Source organism: Maylandia zebra, linkage group LG23, assembly GCF_041146795.1.
Source record: "Maylandia zebra isolate NMK-2024a linkage group LG23, Mzebra_GT3a, whole genome shotgun sequence".
NCBI classification, from domain to species: Eukaryota; Metazoa; Chordata; class Actinopteri; order Cichliformes; family Cichlidae; genus Maylandia; species Maylandia zebra.
In genome coordinates this window covers 62,501-70,000 of record NC_135188.1, presented here as the reverse complement: position 1 = coordinate 70,000, position 7,500 = coordinate 62,501, and positions in this window count along the sequence as shown.

Below are 7,500 nucleotides of genomic sequence, written 5' to 3'. Positions count from 1 at the left end.
TCTCTCTCTCTCTCTCTCTCTCTCTCTCTCTGTCTCTCTCTCTCTCTGTCAACACACACACACACACACACACTCACACACACCAAAGCACACAGACAGAAGCTGGTCACAACTGCTGTGCAGCTGGGATTGAACCAGGGGGGCTCCCTCTGCTGGCTCAATGCGGTACAAAGTGTCAGAAGCTGTTAGATATCTGCTTTTGACAATCAATTGCACCTGTCATCCACAGGAGGGCGCCTAGCTGGGAAGTCCAGTACATTCCATATTAAAGTTGTTGCAAGTGCATTTTTTGTGTAAAAGACAGACACACACACACACACACACACACACACACACACTGTAAGGTCTGAAGTGCAAAATTTGAATTACATTCCTTTGTATCTCTCCCTCTCTCTCTCTCTCTCTCTCTCTCTCTCTGTCTCTCTCTCTCTCTCTGTCAACACACACACACACACACACACACACACACACACACACACACACACACACACGCTCAATGGAGTATAAAATAAAGACCGGGGCAGTTCTCTCACTGGAGTCTCTTAGAGTGGAGGCTGCCCTTGCTAGCAAGAAGTTCTGTGTGTTTCTCTTCTCTGAGTCTTTACTGAAGAAGTGTTTTATAACATTTTCCTTAACAACTGACATGTGTTTTTTGTGTAAAAGAGAGAGAGAGACACACACACACACTCACACTCACACTCAGCGGCTCAGAGATGAGGGAAAAACAACAGAAATCAGGATAGATTTTAATGTCAGGAGATGCCCTGTGATGCTGGGGCCATTGTGTAAGATTGGAATGTGTACCAGTGGCTGGTGGGTGGTCCTTGAAGGTCCCGGGAGGAGGCGGCGAGGAGGCAGCGGGTGGCTGGGCTTGAGCTGTGGATCAGGGACGTCATTAATTCTGCCTGGTGCTGCGTGTGCCCTGTGCAGCTTGGATGTCTGCCGCTGACGCTCTGTGGTTCCTGTTCTGCTGATCTCCTGGTCCACACACCGCTTCAGGGTGCACTGTACAAGGGAAGAAGAAATGCATCATTGGTTACCAAAATAAAACAGTGTCTTTCTGCCTGTGTCATTCTGTTTGGTTTCTTTGAGCGTTTGTTTCTTAAATACACAGCAAGTGTCACTCTCTCTCTCTGTCACACACACACACACACACACACACACACACACACACACACACCAAAGCAAACACACCAAAGCGCACACACACACACACACACACACAGACACTGTGAGGTCTGCAGTTCAAAATTTGAATCTCAGAGCTTGGTGTTTTTGTCTCCCTCCAGTGGACAAATGCAGGTATGATTAGGGTTGGTTAGGTTAAGGGGATTTAGCCAGAGCTTGACGGAATAAAATGGAATAACTGGGAAAGTAAGTGTCGTAGAGGGATGAAAGTGGTGTCTACGTGGGGATTTTCTGCCGCTCCGCACGCGCTGGTGAAGACCCCATGTCGATAGCACCAACGGTTCTGGACTTGGTGTAAATGGGTCCAAATTTGACGGAATAAAAAGGTCAAAGTGGCAGATAGGAGTGTCCGATCGGGCCGATTCCACCACCACTGTACTCAGCAGGCCCTGCCGGGTCGTTAGACACGCAGCATGGCAGGGATCGGTGACATAACATGTAGCAGTTTCCCTTCACAGAAGCGTCTGCAGCAGGTGGGTGGAGGAGGAGGCAGCAGAACCAGGCCTTTGGAGCACTGTGTCATCTCCTGGTCCTGATGCTTTGAATCTCCCTCTCTGTCTGTCTGTCTGTCTGTCTGTCACACACACACACACACACACACACACAGAAGCTGGTCAAGTGCTGTGCAACTGGGATTGCACCTGTCATCCACAGGAGGGCGCCTAGCTGGGAAGTCCAGTACATTCCATATTAAAGTTGTTGCAAGTGCATTTTTTGTGTAAAAGACAGACACACACACACACACACACACACACACACACACACACACACACACACACACACACACAGTAAGGTCTGAAGTGCAAAATTTGAATTACATTCCTTTGTATCTCTCCCTCTCTCTCTCTCTCTCTCTCTCTGTCTCTCTCTCTCTCTGTCAACACACACACACACACACTCACACACACCAAAGCACACAGACAGAAGCTGGTCACAACTGCTGTGCAGCTGGGATTGAACCAGGGGGGCTCCCTCTGCTGGCTCAATGCGGTACAAAGTGTCAGAAGCTGTTAGATATCTGCTTTTGACAATCAATTGCACCTGTCATCCACAGGAGGGCGCCTAGCTGGGAAGTCCAGTACATTCCATATTAAAGTTGTTGCAAGTGCATTTTTTGTGTAAAAGACAGACACACACACACACACACACACACACACACACACACACTGTAAGGTCTGAAGTGCAAAATTTGAATTACATTCCTTTGTATCTCTCCCTCTCTCTCTCTCTCTCTCTCTGTCTCTCTCTCTCTGTCAACACACACACACACAGACACACACACACTGTAAGGTCTGAAGTGCAAAATTTGAATTACATTCCTTTGTATCTCTCCCTCTCTCTCTCTCTCTCTCTGTCTCTCTCTCTCTGTCAACACACACACACACACACACACACACACACACGCACACACACACGCTCAATGGAGTATAAAATAAAGACCGGGGCAGTTCTCTCACTGGAGTCTCTTAGAGTGGAGGCTGCCCTTGCTAGCAAGAAGTTCTGTGTGTTTCTCTTCTCTGAGTCTTTACTGAAGAAGTGTTTTATAACATTTTCCTTAACAACTGACATGTGTTTTTTGTGTAAAAGAGAGAGAGAGACACACACACACACTCACACTCACACTCAGCGGCTCAGAGATGAGGGAAAAACAACAGAAATCAGGATAGATTTTAATGTCAGGAGATGCCCTGTGATGCTGGGGCCATTGTGTAAGATTGGAATGTGTACCAGTGGCTGGTGGGTGGTCCTTGAAGGTCCCGGGAGGAGGCGGCGAGGAGGCAGCGGGTGGCTGGGCTTGAGCTGTGGATCAGGGACGTCATTAATTCTGCCTGGTGCTGCGTGTGCCCTGTGCAGCTTGGATGTCTGCCGCTGACGCTCTGTGGTTCCTGTTCTGCTGATCTCCTGGTCCACACACCGCTTCAGGGTGCACTGTACAAGGGAAGAAGAAATGCATCATTGGTTACCAAAATAAAACAGTGTCTTTCTGCCTGTGTCATTCTGTTTGGTTTCTTTGAGCGTTTGTTTCTTAAATACACAGCAAGTGTCACTCTCTCTCTCTGTCACACACACACACACACACACACACACACACACACACACACCAAAGCAAACACACCAAAGCGCACACACACACACACACACAGACACTGTGAGGTCTGCAGTTCAAAATTTGAATCTCAGAGCTTGGTGTTTTTGTCTCCCTCCAGTGGACAAATGCAGGTATGATTAGGGTTGGTTAGGTTAAGGGGATTTAGCCAGAGCTTGACGGAATAAAATGGAATAACTGGGAAAGTAAGTGTCGTAGAGGGATGAAAGTGGTGTCTACGTGGGGATTTTCTGCCGCTCCGCACGCGCTGGTGAAGACCCCATGTCGATAGCACCAACGGTTCTGGACTTGGTGTAAATGGGTCCAAATTTGACGGAATAAAAAGGTCAAAGTGGCAGATAGGAGTGTCCGATCGGGCCGATTCCACCACCACTGTACTCAGCAGGCCCTGCCGGGTCGTTAGACACGCAGCATGGCAGGGATCGGTGACATAACATGTAGCAGTTTCCCTTCACAGAAGCGTCTGCAGCAGGTGGGTGGAGGAGGAGGCAGCAGAACCAGGCCTTTGGAGCACTGTGTCATCTCCTGGTCCTGATGCTTTGAATCTCCCTCTCTGTCTGTCTGTCTGTCTGTCTGTCACACACACACACACACACACACACACAGAAGCTGGTCAAGTGCTGTGCAACTGGGATTGCACCTGTCGTCCACAGGAGGGCGCCTAGCTGGGAAGTCCAGTACATTCCATATTAAAGTTGTTGCAAGTGCATTTTTTGTGTAAAAGACAGACACACACACACACACACACACACACACACACACACACACACACACACACACACACACACAGTAAGGTCTGAAGTGCAAAATTTGAATTACATTCCTTTGTATCTCTCCCTCTCTCTCTCTCTCTCTCTCTCTGTCTCTCTCTCTCTCTGTCAACACACACACACACACACTCACACACACCAAAGCACACAGACAGAAGCTGGTCACAACTGCTGTGCAGCTGGGATTGAACCAGGGGGGCTCCCTCTGCTGGCTCAATGCGGTACAAAGTGTCAGAAGCTGTTAGATATCTGCTTTTGACAATCAATTGCACCTGTCATCCACAGGAGGGCGCCTAGCTGGGAAGTCCAGTACATTCCATATTAAAGTTGTTGCAAGTGCATTTTTTGTGTAAAAGACAGACACACACACACACACACACACACACACACACACACACTGTAAGGTCTGAAGTGCAAAATTTGAATTACATTCCTTTGTATCTCTCCCTCTCTCTCTCTCTCTCTCTCTGTCTCTCTCTCTCTGTCAACACACACACACACAGACACACACACACTGTAAGGTCTGAAGTGCAAAATTTGAATTACATTCCTTTGTATCTCTCCCTCTCTCTCTCTCTCTCTCTGTCTCTCTCTCTCTGTCAACACACACACACACACACACACACACACACACGCACACACACACGCTCAATGGAGTATAAAATAAAGACCGGGGCAGTTCTCTCACTGGAGTCTCTTAGAGTGGAGGCTGCCCTTGCTAGCAAGAAGTTCTGTGTGTTTCTCTTCTCTGAGTCTTTACTGAAGAAGTGTTTTATAACATTTTCCTTAACAACTGACATGTGTTTTTTGTGTAAAAGAGAGAGAGAGACACACACACACACTCACACTCACACTCAGCGGCTCAGAGATGAGGGAAAAACAACAGAAATCAGGATAGATTTTAATGTCAGGAGATGCCCTGTGATGCTGGGGCCATTGTGTAAGATTGGAATGTGTACCAGTGGCTGGTGGGTGGTCCTTGAAGGTCCCGGGAGGAGGCGGCGAGGAGGCAGCGGGTGGCTGGGCTTGAGCTGTGGATCAGGGACGTCATTAATTCTGCCTGGTGCTGCGTGTGCCCTGTGCAGCTTGGATGTCTGCCGCTGACGCTCTGTGGTTCCTGTTCTGCTGATCTCCTGGTCCACACACCGCTTCAGGGTGCACTGTACAAGGGAAGAAGAAATGCATCATTGGTTACCAAAATAAAACAGTGTCTTTCTGCCTGTGTCATTCTGTTTGGTTTCTTTGAGCGTTTGTTTCTTAAATACACAGCAAGTGTCACTCTCTCTCTCTGTCACACACACACACACACACACACACACACACACACACACACCAAAGCAAACACACCAAAGCGCACACACACACACACACACAGACACTGTGAGGTCTGCAGTTCAAAATTTGAATCTCAGAGCTTGGTGTTTTTGTCTCCCTCCAGTGGACAAATGCAGGTATGATTAGGGTTGGTTAGGTTAAGGGGATTTAGCCAGAGCTTGACGGAATAAAATGGAATAACTGGGAAAGTAAGTGTCGTAGAGGGATGAAAGTGGTGTCTACGTGGGGATTTTCTGCCGCTCCGCACGCGCTGGTGAAGACCCCATGTCGATAGCACCAACGGTTCTGGACTTGGTGTAAATGGGTCCAAATTTGACGGAATAAAAAGGTCAAAGTGGCAGATAGGAGTGTCCGATCGGGCCGATTCCACCACCACTGTACTCAGCAGGCCCTGCCGGGTCGTTAGACACGCAGCATGGCAGGGATCGGTGACATAACATGTAGCAGTTTCCCTTCACAGAAGCGTCTGCAGCAGGTGGGTGGAGGAGGAGGCAGCAGAACCAGGCCTTTGGAGCACTGTGTCATCTCCTGGTCCTGATGCTTTGAATCTCCCTCTCTGTCTGTCTGTCTGTCTGTCTGTCACACACACACACACACACACACACACAGAAGCTGGTCAAGTGCTGTGCAACTGGGATTGCACCTGTCGTCCACAGGAGGGCGCCTAGCTGGGAAGTCCAGTACATTCCATATTAAAGTTGTTGCAAGTGCATTTTTTGTGTAAAAGACAGACACACACACACACACACACACACACACACACACACACACACACACACACAGTAAGGTCTGAAGTGCAAAATTTGAATTACATTCCTTTGTATCTCTCCCTCTCTCTCTCTCTCTCTCTCTCTGTCTCTCTCTCTCTCTGTCAACACACACACACACACACTCACACACACCAAAGCACACAGACAGAAGCTGGTCACAACTGCTGTGCAGCTGGGATTGAACCAGGGGGGCTCCCTCTGCTGGCTCAATGCGGTACAAAGTGTCAGAAGCTGTTAGATATCTGCTTTTGACAATCAATTGCACCTGTCATCCACAGGAGGGCGCCTAGCTGGGAAGTCCAGTACATTCCATATTAAAGTTGTTGCAAGTGCATTTTTTGTGTAAAAGACAGACACACACACACACACACACACACACACACACACACTGTAAGGTCTGAAGTGCAAAATTTGAATTACATTCCTTTGTATCTCTCCCTCTCTCTCTCTCTCTCTCTCTGTCTCTCTCTCTGTCAACACACACACACACAGACACACACACACTGTAAGGTCTGAAGTGCAAAATTTGAATTACATTCCTTTGTATCTCTCCCTCTCTCTCTCTCTCTCTCTGTCTCTCTCTCTCTGTCAACACACACACACACACACACACACACACACACACGCACACACACACGCTCAATGGAGTATAAAATAAAGACCGGGGCAGTTCTCTCACTGGAGTCTCTTAGAGTGGAGGCTGCCCTTGCTAGCAAGAAGTTCTGTGTGTTTCTCTTCTCTGAGTCTTTACTGAAGAAGTGTTTTATAACATTTTCCTTAACAACTGACATGTGTTTTTTGTGTAAAAGAGAGAGAGAGACACACACACACACTCACACTCACACTCAGCGGCTCAGAGATGAGGGAAAAACAACAGAAATCAGGATAGATTTTAATGTCAGGAGATGCCCTGTGATGCTGGGGCCATTGTGTAAGATTGGAATGTGTACCAGTGGCTGGTGGGTGGTCCTTGAAGGTCCCGGGAGGAGGCGGCGAGGAGGCAGCGGGTGGCTGGGCTTGAGCTGTGGATCAGGGACGTCATTAATTCTGCCTGGTGCTGCGTGTGCCCTGTGCAGCTTGGATGTCTGCCGCTGACGCTCTGTGGTTCCTGTTCTGCTGATCTCCTGGTCCACACACCGCTTCAGGGTGCACTGTACAAGGGAAGAAGAAATGCATCATTGGTTACCAAAATAAAACAGTGTCTTTCTGCCTGTGTCATTCTGTTTGGTTTCTTTGAGCGTTTGTTTCTTAAATACACAGCAAGTGTCACTCTCTCTCTCTGTCACACACACACACACACACACACACACACACACACACACACCAAAGC